General features: G+C 51.6%; 1 long non-coding RNA gene across 1 annotated transcript; it reads right to left on the bottom strand.

The window, feature by feature from the left end:
* Positions 1-1,986: 1,986 nt before the first annotated feature.
* LOC108516045 (uncharacterized) lies at positions 1,987-5,722 on the bottom strand. Its single transcript, XR_001881705.1, has 3 exons — positions 5,646-5,722; positions 3,376-3,499; positions 1,987-2,944 (listed from the first exon to the last, which is right to left on the bottom strand). It is a non-coding gene; the product is annotated as an uncharacterized LOC108516045 (long non-coding RNA).
* Positions 5,723-13,316: the final 7,594 nt, after the last annotated feature.

A 13,316-nucleotide genomic window follows, 5' to 3' on the forward strand; every position in this document is an offset into this window, starting at 1 on the left:
GGATCTATGCAGGCAAATTATGACCATGGGCCAAATCCAGCCCACTATCTATTTGAATATGATCCATAAGCTAAGAATGGTCTTTATGTTATTTTAATTGTTGAAAAAAATCAAAAGAATAACATTTTGTGAGCATAAACATGGTAAGGAATTCCAAGTTTGGTGTCCATAAACAAAAGCATGTCCCCACACAGCCTTGCCAATGCATTTGCACAGGACCTGTGGCCGCTTTTGTGCTGCAAAGGAATCTGCAATAGAGCGCTCATGACCCACAGAGCTGAGAAGACTTTGGTCCTCTGCAGAAGCAGCCTGCCCATCCCGGTACAGGGGGAGGCAGCATCATCCAGGAGGGCGGCTCAAAGCTGGACTCCTCTGATTCCTGGCTGTGAGACCTCAAGTTTCCTAACTTGTCTGTAACATGGTTTTCTCATCTTAAAGCAAATATATTATTAGTACCAACCTTCTGGGGCTGCTGTGACGATTCAGTGAATGAGCCCCCATAAATCGGAGGGCTCCCGCACTTGGCGTAGGAGAACTGCCACTGCTTCCCCATGGATATCAGTAACACAAGCAACAGGTGTGTGCACAAAGATTTACACAGCTGGCATTGCCTAAGGCAGGGCCAGGACACCCGGGCGGCCTCACCCACAGCTCCGGCAGCAGCAGAGACCCGGGGCCAGTCCACGAATTCATGAATAGTCCATTTTGCTATGCTGTGATGCAGACATCCCTAAAAATCACTGCACTCTGCAAAGTCATGTGAGATGGCCCAGCAGGCTATGAGGGAGACAGAGTTAGGGACTTCATCAGCAAGACATCTACGAAAGACTTGAACCTAACAAAAATGATAGCACAGGCCGGGTGCAGTGGCTCATGCCTGTAATTCCAGTACTTTGGGAGGCCGAGGTGGGTGGATTACCTGAGGTCAGGAGTTCGAGACCAGCCTGGCCAACATGGCAAAACCCCATCTCTACTAAAAATACAAAAATTTGCTGGGCATGGTGACAGGCACCTGTAATCCCAGCTACTCAGGAGGCTGAGGCAGGAGAATTGTTTGAACCCAGGAAGCACAGGTTGCAGTGAGCCGAGATCGCACCACTGCACTCCAGCCTAGGCGACAAGAGTGAAACTGTCTCAAAAAAAATAAAAAAAGATAGCACAGTTTTATATGTTAAATGGTTAAGAAATACATACACGCTAAAATTAATATGGTGCTTCCCTTTAAAAAGACTTGAGGCTTGTTTGAGGAAGTGGGCATTGGGGTTGTGAGCTGGCTGATCTGAAATTGGGGGGAACATTCTAGCACCAGAGCTGGATGGATGTGACTCAACACACCCTATGAACGGAGGGCTGGAGGGTGCATGGGTGGGGTTGTGTGTTCCTAGGGTGTGTGCGAGGGTGGGGTTGTGTGTTCCTAGGGTGTGTGCATGGGTGTGGTTGTGTGTTCCTAGGTTCCGGTCAGCCAGGTGCCATTCTCTGCATTCGCCAGGCATTTGAGGACAAAATTGTGCAGAGCAAATGTGAACTTTGAAACTCATGTTGTGCTCCAATTGTTCCCTACTCTAGCAATTGTAGATTGCTATTGGAGCAATTGAAGCAAATTCATTTTCAGAACAAGCTGTATAGCGGAACTGAAAGTATCATATCCCTTGAGGACTCCAGACATGTTGGGGAAGGAGAACTTTCTAGAAGGTGGCATCTGCAGATGTCAACATCAGCAGCAGTGCCAGGAGGGGCTTTGCAGGGCCACAGGGCAGCAGCTCCATGCAGCTGGCCCCATCCCAGGCCTGGTGAGCTCTCCTGGCTGTGTACTCAGCCCTGAGCCTGATGACCCACACCAGGTGCACAACCTGCTGTTTACCAAGCTCTCCCACCCACACCAGGGTGCTTTCTGACAGCCTCACAGGGACAAAGTGCAGGCATCATTCGTCCACATTTGACAGAGATGGAAGAGGGGGCTCAGAGAAGCTGATTACTTGCCTGAGGACACACAGCCTGCAAAGCAAGGTGGCGCTTCCACATCCCAGGCTCTGGCTGACCCTCTGCCTGTCCTCCTATGTAGTAGGTGGGGTCTCGTCACCAAGCACTGGGATAAACTCCGGATAAACTCCAGGGGTCAGGCTCAAGGCCACGTGTCCAGAGGCAAATGCTGCAAGAAGAGAGGTGCAGGAAACCCAGGTAACCGAAAAGCACCTGCCTCGAGTGAGCCCCCTCCAGTCCTGACACCTGTTCCTTCTTTCAGTGGAAAGGACAAGCCGCTGTCCATACTGCGCCTTTAATAATCACACCCAGTGAGGCTGAGGAATGTTCTGGAACAGCCAGGATGTGGGCATCTTTGTAGCAGGATTGTGCCACATGCGGTTCAATCCTGAGTCAGAGGCCTGAGCAAGCAGCTTGCAAGATGTTTGAGGAGCTTAGCATTGACTGTGGCAGGCGGGCAGTTGATTCTATGATTAAAAAGGCCTGACTCCCCCCTACATCTGCCCTTGACTCTCAGGGCACACCTGGGCCCTCAGGCTCTCAGGCCAGGTGTGCTCAGCTGAGCTTGGCCATTTCTCCTCCCTCGCTCCACAGGGTAGTCAGTCATTACACATCCCACGTGGCCTTTGGAACCAAGCCTGCTCTGCTGGGATATGCTTCAGGGACCTGAGGATGGAATACTCACCTGGGCCAGTGGACACACACACACACACACACACAGGGAGAGGGAGAGGGAGAGGGAGAGAGAGAGAGAAGCAAAAACTTTGTCCAAGAAAGGCACAGATGCATTTATAACCAGATTCCAAGGTCAGCTGCTTGGAGCATAAAGCGAGGTCATGTTCTCTTGCTTCTTGGATTAGGTAATCTCTCAAAGAAATCTCAGGGTCCTCCTTCCAAATAACTCCAAGACCCCCGGCCCAGCGGATGCTCTCTCAGTCCAAAGGTCAAGCCCTGGTCACAGCACCTCGAGGAGACAACCAGACAAGTCACCTGAGTGTCAGTTGCAGCGGCCAACACCACAGGGTGTCGCTGTTAGGAAAGGTACCCTCCCGCTCCAGCTCTGCAAAGTCCCCCAAGCTCACGGCCAGAAATCCTCAGCCACCAGGCAAGGAGCTGGCCTGGCCTGTCTTCCTGGCTCCTCTCCATCTCAACTGGACCCACAACATTGAGTCCCCTGGGAAAAGAGCATGGCACGCTGACCATACTTCTTAAGGCTGCCCAGTCACAGCCCCACCCTCAGGCTCCCCAGCTGGGCCAGGGCGGAAGACAGGCTCCCCTCTCTGTTTCAAAGCCTTCCCGCAGCGCCCCCCTTCACCTCCTGTGCAGGGATCAGTGCTGCTGCTTTCAGGGGAAAACCACAGTCACCCTGTATGAAATCTGAGGACACACACATACAGCTGCGTGGTGGAGGGTGTCGTGGATCTTTGTCACTGCTATGAGAATCTTGCTCCCAGCTGCACTCCATCTGATACCTGCTGGAGGTGTGCACTGCATCAGGTGAGGCCACCATCCTGCCCACCTGTGATCCAAAAAAAAAAAAAGATCTGCAAAAAGAATGGAGATCTGGAGTCGGCCTGCGTGATGGAGGAGAAGCTGCTGCCGTCCCAAGCCTCCGAGGCAGAAGTCAGTGGCCCAGACTCCAGGGCCTAGTTACTGGCGTGTGCATATACACGCACACACGTATGTGCTGACTCATGCATTTGTGCTACACACAGGTATGTTTTGTAGGCTATGTGCATACATATGTTCACACAGAGGATACAACGAACTGCTACATGTTTCCATGTGTGTATATATTATATATATTTACTGGTTTGTATGTATGTGCATATATACTGGTATATGTGTATAGACTATTATGCATGTATGCATGTATACATATACTGGTATGTATGCATGTGCATATATAGAGGTGTATGTATGTGCATGTATTCGTATCTATTTACTAGTATATATGATGTGTGTACTGGTATGGATGTGTGGGTATGTACATTTGCTGGCATGTATGTATGTGTTTGCTAACACACACGTGCACAGGCAGAATGCCTCCAAGGGACCGCACAGCCTCTAGTTCACAGCCCCCACCCCTCCCTTTGCCCCTACACTCTCCCCTGTCTGAGCCGCACTCGCATGAAAGGGTGCAGGTTCTGACCTGGCAGCGCCACCTCCTGGACACCTGGGGATTTCAGCGCCTGCTTGGCCACCAGCGCTCAGAGGGAAAGATGAATCTGAGGGAGATCAGGCGATGGGGCGCTAAGTGAAGTCCCCAGGGTCACAGGGTTCTCAGACGGCCTGAGCAGTCCATTTGCAACTCTATAGATGAATTCCAAAGGGCCAGAATCCTTAATGAATCAGGGACTCCTCCACCTCGAGGTGGGGAAGACTCAGCCCCAGGGGAGTCAAGTCTGGGTGACCCCAGGAGGGACAGGGGAACTTGCTGGGCAGCTGGCCCTGTGCTGCCACAGCTTGTCAGGGAGGTTTCTACAGCCTGTGGAGGGAGGTGGGTGGTGGGCGCCGTAAGCAGAGGGAGGGGAGGCTCCAGGGGGTCTGGGATGGGGTGCTCAAGGCTTCGGGGAACCTGGAGTGGAAGAGAGTTTTAGAAGAAGCAAGCCAGGGCCAGCCATGGTGGCTCACACATGTAATCCCAGCACTTTGGGAAGCAGAGGTGGGCAGATCACCTGAGATCAGGAGTTTGAGACTAGCCTGGCCAACATGGTGAAACCCCATGTCTACTAAAAATTAAAACATTAGCCAGGCATGGTGGTGTACTTCTGTAGTGCAGCTACTCAGGAGGCTGAGGTAGGAGAATCACTTGAACCCGGAAGGCAGAGGTTGTAGTGAGCCAAGATCATGCCACTGTGCTCCAGCCTGGGTGACAGAGTGAGACGCCATCAAAAAAAAACAAAAAAACAAAAAAAAAAAGCGCTTAAATAGGACAAATTGAAATCCTGTCCAGTGGAATAGCACCTCTGAGGTGCTCCTGCCAAGACAGATAATGCAAATCAAATCCGCAGGGAGCAGCAGTCTCTCAAGTGGCGGCCCAGCCCACAGAATAACTGGCCCTTAATCTTCGAAAGTGTCAAAGCCATGAGAGTCAAGAAAAGACTGAGCTCAGCTTCAGACTCCAGGAGACTAAGGAGATGTGACAACCGAAAGCCACATGCCAATTTGAACTGGGTGCATTCACTGTGAAGAAGCCATCAGGCCACTGGGGAGACTTGAACAGCAGCAACGCGCCCCGTGAACTTGAGTTGTGAGTGAAGGTTGTTCTGACTGACCATGTAGGAGAAAGTCTGTATTTGTAGGAAATACACGGCAGTATTGAGGGTGATGGAGTATCGGAGGTGGAGTATTAGGGAGCAAGTGTTGACAATTTACCCTGAAATCGTTCAGGAAAAATACATGATTTGTGCTGCAGTGGAAGCTTTTCTGTAAGTTGGAGATTATTTGAGATTTTTTTTAAATTACACACACACACACCCACAAAGCTATCTCTGGCAAATTCCTGAGAAGAACAGGACTCTCCTCCTCCAATGAGCAGTTCTAACCAGGGAAACTTCTCTACCTGGCATTGCAGTCTGGCCCACAGGCAGTGCTTCCCTGGCCCCAACCCCTCTTCCCTCAGCTCCTAACAGGATGGAGTCAGGAAAACAGGATCAACACACCTGAGGGTCCAGCCTGTAGAGCGTCGGCAGGGAGGGTCATCACTGGTTTGTTGTTGTTGTTGTTGTTGTTGTTGTTGAGACGGAGTCTCGCTCTGTCTCCCAGGCTGGAGTGCAGTGGCCGGATCTCAGCTCACTGCAAGCTCCGCCTCCTGGGTTTACGCCATTCTCCTGCCTCAGCCTCCCGAGTAGCTGGGACTACAGGCGCCCGCCACCTCGCCCGGCTAGTTTTTTGTATTTTAGTAGAGACGGGGTTTCACCCTGTTAGCCAGGATGGTCTCGATCTCCTGACCTCGTGATCCGCCCGTCTCGGCCTCCCAAAGTGCTGGGATTACAGGCTTGAGCCACCACGCCCGGCCATCACTGGCTTTTACTGGGCACTCACTGTGCGGATGGGGTTTGAAGTCAAGCTGACCAGGGATTGAATCTTGCTCACCTTAGCTGTGTGATCCTGGGCAAGTCCCTTTACCTCTCTGAGTCTTGGCTTTCTGCTGTGTAAAATAAGCACAAATTACTTCTATCTTGCTGGCTTGTGGTTCAGATTAGAGAGAACTGTGCAGAATGTCAGGTGCAGCAATGGGTTTCCAGACGTTAGGCCTGTGGGAAGTCAGCCTCAGACTCTCCCAGGAGTCTTCTTACCAAACACAGATTCCTGTAACCTACTCTCAGAGATTCTGATCAAGCTCACCTGGCCAGTTTCAGCTACACCTGCTGAACTATTTACCGAACTATTTACAGCTCTCCGAATGCACTAGAGCACTTCTTACCGCCATGCCTTTGTACACACATTTCCCCCATCTAGAATGCCCTTCCCCCTTTGATTAGAAACTCCTACGCATCCTTCAAAACCCAGCTGAAATGTCTCCCCATTGATGAGGACTTTCCTGACCATGCCCCCACTTCCCAGTACTCCCTTCTTTGCCTGACCAGTCGTTATGACATCAATAAGAAGTATAATTACCTTCCATTTAGTGAATCTATTATGTACCTCTCATTTCACATACTGTGTCTTAACAGTTATGCCAAGGACTAATTATTAGCCCTGTTTCCCTGTTTACATATGAAAAAGCTGAGTCTCTTGAGACGAAGTTTCATTCTTGTGGCCCAGGCTGGAGTGCAATGGCGCCATCTTGGCTCACTGCAACCTCTGCCTCCCAGGTTCAAGCAATTCTCCTGCCTCAGCCTCCCAAGTAGCTGGAATTACAGGTGTGTGCACTATGCCCAGCTAATTTTTTGTATTTTTAGTACAGAAGGGGTTTCACCATGTTGGCCAGGCTGGTCTTGAACTCCTGACCTCAGGTGATCCGCCCGCCTCAGCCTCCCAGAGTGCTGGGATTACAGGCCTGAGCCACCGCCCGGCCTAGGGTTAGGGTTCATTCATCTGAGTCCTCATCAGCACATTCCCTGATGCACAAACAGCAGGGGGCCCTAAGTGTCGGTCCCTGTCTCCCAGGTCCACCCTGCCTTCCGTCACACCAGGCTCTCTCCAGGCTGGCTGAGAGGGTGGAGCTGGGAACCTCTGAGGCTGGTAAGCCGCATGCCTTTGGGAGGTGAGGGGGACACAGGGTGAGGGCCTCTCCTAAGGAGGGCGTCCCCGGCCTTCCCCGGAGCGCAGCATCGACATTCGCCACCAGGGGGTGCTGCCGCACCGTTCCCGGCGCCTCCTCTGCCCCGCGAAGGACTGGGGCGTTTTCCACCGGGCGGGCGTGTGTCTGGGGCTGACTCAGAATCCTCAAACTCAGAGTTCACAGACGGAGGAACTCACGCTCAGACGACTGAACAAAAATATATAGAGCATGAAATTTTCACTCCAGAAATAGGGCCTCTCTCTCCCCCTTGGGGAAAAGCGTTTGCCCTACTTCGGTAGGAGTTAACTCGCCAAGGCTTTTAGGAGGCGCCGCACAGCTATGCTCCCGCTCATTGAAAAAAGGTGCCGAAAGTGTAGAATTTGACCACAAACAACCGAGCTCCACCACGGAGTGTGGCTTGTGTGCCAGGGCCTGTGCTGGGTGCAAAAGGGCCCCCGTGTCTAGCCTGGCAGCAGTGACTCCGGGGTCCCTCCAGCAAGCTTGGCTACAGGTGTTCAATCTTACTGACATATTTTACAAATATAGCTACATTTTTCCAGCCCAAATTCAGTACACAGGACCTAGCAAAGCATTCCCGAGGCGAACGGCTTTCTAGGAAGTGTAGCTTAGGCGCCTAAACGCTGGCATTCTGGGGCTGCCGGCGTACGGGAGCCATGAGCAGAGGATTTGAAAACGGACCTGTCTGGAAAGCCCAGGTCAGAGGGTCCCAAGAGCAGGGCTGGGCGGGCCCCAGATACCTCCCTTGTAGGGGATTCTGGGGTCTCCGCCCCTCACAGACCCTTGTCCTCCACGAAGCTTCTTCCGGGGGCCAGAGAGAAGTCCCTCTTCTGTCTGGCATTCCACCCAAGCCGCCTCCTTTTCTGTCCGCACCTTCTCCCGGGAAATCTCATCCAAGTCCATGGCCTTAAGCCTCTATCAAAGACGCCCCTAAGGCCAGGTGCAGTGGCTCACGCCTGGAATCCCAGCACTTTGGGAGGCTGAGGAGGGCGGATCACCTGAGGTCAGGAGTTCAAGACCAGCCTGGCCAACATGGTGAAACCCCATCTGTACTAAAAATACAAAAAATTTGCCCGGCATAGTGGCGCACACCTGTAATCCCAGTTACTTGGGAGGCTGAGGCAGGAGAATCCCTTGAACCCAGGAGGCGGAGGTTACAGTCAGCCAAGATTGTACCACTGCACTCCAGCCTGGGCCACAGAGTGAGACTTCATCTCAAAAAAACAAAACAAAACAAAAAGCAGAGATGTCCCTAAGACACCATTACTGAACGTACAGACCAATAAATAACGATGATTACACAAATCACATGATAAATTGCATAACACCACATACACACCACACACACACACACCACACACCACACACACACCACACGCACCACGCACGCACCACACACACGCACACACACTGCACACACACACCGCACACACCACACACACCACACACACACACACCACACACTGTGAACCTAAAAGCGTCTGAGACTCCCAATCAATTTAGAAGTTGATTTTGCCGATGTTCAAGATGCACCCCATGACACAGCCTCAGGAGGCCCTGAGGACATATGCCCAAGTGGTCAGGGTACAGCTTGCTTTTATACATTTTAGAGATACACGAGCCATCAATCAATATATGTAAGATATACATTGGTTCACGCCCGTAAGGGGGGACAACTTGAAGTTGGGGGGACATCCAGGTCATGGGTAGATAAGAAACAAAAGGTTATTTTGGGCCTTTGATCAGCCTTTCACTGAATACACAATTTAAATGGGGGGACAGGGTAGAGGAATAGTCACTTAGGCCTTAGTCTAACTCAGTGAACCTGCATTTTTATTTAAAAATAGGGCAGAGGCGGCCAGGCGCAGTGGCTCACTCCTGTAATCCCAGCACTTTGGGAGGCCGAGGCAGGTGGATCATGAGGTCAGGAGATTGAGACCATCCTGGCTAACACAGTGAAACCCCATCTCTACTAAAAAATACAAAAAATTAGCCAGGCATGGTGGCGGGCGCCTGTAGTCCCAGCTACTCGGGAGGCTGAGGCAGGAGAATGGCGTGAACCTGGGAGGCGGAGCTCGCAGTGAGCCGAGATCGCGCCACTGCACTCCAGCCTGGGCGACGGAGCCAGACTCCGTCCAAAAAAAAAAAAAAAAAATAGGGCAGAGGAAGCTATCAGATGTGCATTTGTCTCAGGTGAGCAGAGGGATGACTGAGTTCTGCCCTTTTCCCACATCTATGAAGACAAGCTGTCAATTTACATTGCCAGGGTGAGATTCAGCAGAACTGTTTGAGGCTTTTGCAGTCCCCAAGGAATTTCCTTGTGGGATATTGTGATGGAGGTATGGAGGTATGTGGCTTTTTTTTTTTAATCTTTGTAGCTATCTTATTTAGGAATAAAATGGAAGGCAGGTTTGCCTGATGCAGTTCTCTGCTTGACTTTTCCCTTTGGCCTAGTGATTTGGGGGTTCTGAGATTTATTTTCCTTTCACAACACACACACACACACATACACACATATGAGATATTAAACTGGCAACTGGCACAGTGCACAGCTCCATGTCCAGGCATGGCGGGCCCAACCTTGTCCCTGACCACCTGCCGCCCCCGCCGGCTCAGGCCTCCCTCCTGTCTGATTTCTACCTCCTTCTGGGGCTGGGCTTCCCTGGCCACAGTTCTCTCCTACTTGGCCATTTTCTGCAATCCGGACTTTTTTGTTCCCAAACTTGTGCCTAAATTTCTCAGGCACTAGATGATGCAACAGGGGAGTTTGGAATTTAGAGACTGTTCAAATCTCAGCTGCGCCACCACTAGCATCCATGTGACCTCCAAAGAGTCGTAACCCTCTCCAAGCCTCCGTTCCTTCCTACATGAAATGAGATAAACCACACCCACCCCACGAGGTTCTTGGTGACAAAGTGAGGAGAGCCATCTAGATTGAGCAGAGGAGTGTTTTAGTCTGAAGCGCAAAATGGTTTGGGGGTGAGGGTGTAAACCCTGGTGCTGCCACTTACTTCCTGTGACCTTGGGCAAGTAATCTAGCCTCATATGCCTCAGTCTTCTCAGCCATAAAATGGGTACAATTATAGCACTTACCCGCTTACACAACAACAGTGAATTGAGTTAGTCTCTGTAGAACGTGTTTAGCACTGTGTCCAGAACATAGTGAGTGCCACCTCCATGATTTGATAACACAAGCATTTGTCGTGGTCATTTCAGGAAGGCTCTGGTAAGTGGGGTGCAGCCCAGATGAGACCTGGCTGAAGAAAGCTGACCTGTGTCAGCTCAGGGGACAGAGGGGTACAGAGTAGCCTGCAGGCGGTGCCAGGTAGGAGCTGATGAAGCCTGCAGGGGGCTGAGGCCAGTGTGGCGGAGGGACCCAGAGGGAGCGCTGCGCTTTGACGGGCTCTAAGTGCCTCCGGGCACCAGCCAGTTCAGCTGCTTCTCTCCACCCCTCCAAAGGGTAGGAGAGGCAGGAACCCCACCCTCCACGATGCCCTCCTTCAGGGCCTGGCTTCACACGTGCCTGGTAGCAGGATGGCAACCCGTTGGCGACTTCAGGCTTCACACCCACAGACGACCATAATCAGAGAAAGTACAAAAGAAAGAAAAAACCCTCCCAGCCCAAGATTTTGACCAAGACTCCTGACATTCACCTTGACTGAACCTCTTGGGCCATGTGCCCAACGCCAAGCCAGTGACCATGGGGAATGGAATGGCTCCGTCAAACAGGGCCCTCCTTGCTGGGAGTGGGGCAGGCTCCCCGCAGGCACAAAGACGCCCAGGCTGGGATGGAGGACGTAGGGAACAAACATCGGGAGGCACACCAGCCACGTGTGTGCCACTGTCCCTGACTGCATTTGCAGCCGACCTTCAATCTGATCTCCAGAGCTGACTATCAGATGCTCATCACTGAACATCCCTCAGGTGCCACACAGGTGTTCATATTCAACAGTCTAGAAATGAACCCTTGCCTTCAAACCCACTTCTCCCCCTGGATTTCCTGTCCTGGTTGACACCTGGTTGAACCACTCACCATCCTAGTTCCCCAAAACCTGGGAATTACCACCCCCTCCCCAGCCCCAAGTCTGGCCAATGCCATCCCCCGGCAGCGTTCACACCTGGCCCCATCTCTGCTCTTCCAATTGCCACCACCCAGACCCAATACTCTGCACCAAGACCCACAGGCCACTGTCTTAGGCCAAATATTGGCTCTCTGGCCCTTGCCAGAGAAAGCTGGCCAACCCCTGACCTGGATCTGGAACTGGTCTCCTGGCTCCCATCCATCCTCCACCTGTGATGGCATCATTCAACAATGTAAGAATGTCAGTGGCCCCTGGTGACCTGCCACCCACAGCCTGCAAGATCTGACCCCCGCCTACCCCTGCAGCCTCACCCTACACCTTCCCACCCACCCTGCGCTTGGGCAGCTGGCACCAAAGGCTCCCAAACACACCATACTTTTTCATGTTTTTCTTTATACTTCAGGTGCCCGAGGCTGAGTTCCTCATATTCCTCAGCGCCGTCATTGCTCCATGCAAGACCCCGTCTCTTTAATAATCGATGTTATCTCTTTCATTTCTGCCGACCACTCCCATGTCCCTTCTTTCCAAAGGCAATAATGCTACCTGTGTAACATGTATCTTTCATCTGGGTCTTGTGGAATATGTGTTGCCAAGTTTTTGTGTGTGTTTTAATGCCTATAAATGGTGTTGTTTTATGTATTACATTATTTTTGACCATTTTCTGTAAACACTGTTTAGTTTAAGGCACATTCCTTTTGCTCTTTGTACAGCTCATTTAATTGTCATTGCTGCGCAGTTCTCCAAAGTATGAATTAAAACCATTTCATGCATCTATTCTGGATTGCTTTTAAATTGCCAACATCTCAAACAAAGCTGCAGGGCATGAATTTGTATATGCCCCTGAGGTGAGAATTTCTTTGAGAACTATTCCCAGGAGTAGAACAACTGGGTCACAGAATAAACACATGCTTGATTTCACAGTTGGCCCTAAAAGGACAGCTACGTTCGCACTGGAAGTTCCCATCCTTTATTTCCTCCTGTCCATCCTCAGGTTTCTGAGTGTTTCCAGTCAAGTGGCCTTAAGATAATACCTCATTATTGTTTTAATGTACAATACAGTTCTCTGATTACTAATTTGGGCATCTCTTGATATGCTTGTTTGAATTGGGGAAATCTATAAATTACCTGTCCATATCCTTTGCCTCCTTTTCCATGGTGGCTTCTGATTTTCAGAGGGTCCTTCGCTGCTTGTTCTTACCTCTGCCTCTGCTGGCCTACCCTGTCCCTGGTCCTTTAAAGGCAGCTGTGTGCTCACATGGCCCCTGCAAAGCAGGTACCCCAAGCCACAGACAAGGCCCCTGCCTCAGGTGATGATGTGGGAACCCCCTGTGTTCTTCTTGAGTTTTCTGCTCTTCCATCCTCGGCCCCACACTCCTGCTCAGTGACTCTTCTGGGACCCACGAGTCACATCCCTTTGACCTTGTCTTATGAGAAGCCTTGCTTTCCCCGCCACCATTCTGGCAGCAGAGCTCAGTTCTGGCTGCTGCCTTGTGCTCCTTTCCCCTCGCCAAGCCAGGGTGGGGGCCGGGGAAAGCCACTGCTGCCTGAGCACCACTCTCCAGGTGCCCCCACCAGCACACTACAGAGTCCCAGCTGCGATGGCACCATCTCTGGGGGCTTCTGGACCTGACCTTTCCTGGCAGCTGGTTCCTCCCTCCTCTGTGGTCCCTTGCAGCACTTATCGCTTTGCTACGGTGAGGGGGTTCCACACCTGCTTTTGCATTTACTCAGGGAACTCATGAAAAGCAGGGATCCGGCTGGGCACGGTGGCTCATGCCTGTAATCCCAGCACTTTGGGAGGCCGAGGCAGGCGGATCATGAGGTCAGGAGATGGAGACCATCCTGGCTAACACGGTGAAACCCCATCTCTACTAAAAATACAAAAATTAGCTGGGTGTGGTGGTGTGTGCCTGTAGTCCCAGCTACTCAAAAGGCTGAGAGGCAGGAGAATCGCTTGAACCAGGGAGGCAGAGGTTGCAGTGAGCTGAGATCGCGCCACTGCACTC

This window comes from Rhinopithecus bieti, unplaced genomic scaffold, assembly GCF_001698545.2.
Source record: "Rhinopithecus bieti isolate Rb0 unplaced genomic scaffold, ASM169854v2 scaffold_1530, whole genome shotgun sequence".
NCBI classification, from domain to species: Eukaryota; Metazoa; Chordata; class Mammalia; order Primates; family Cercopithecidae; genus Rhinopithecus; species Rhinopithecus bieti.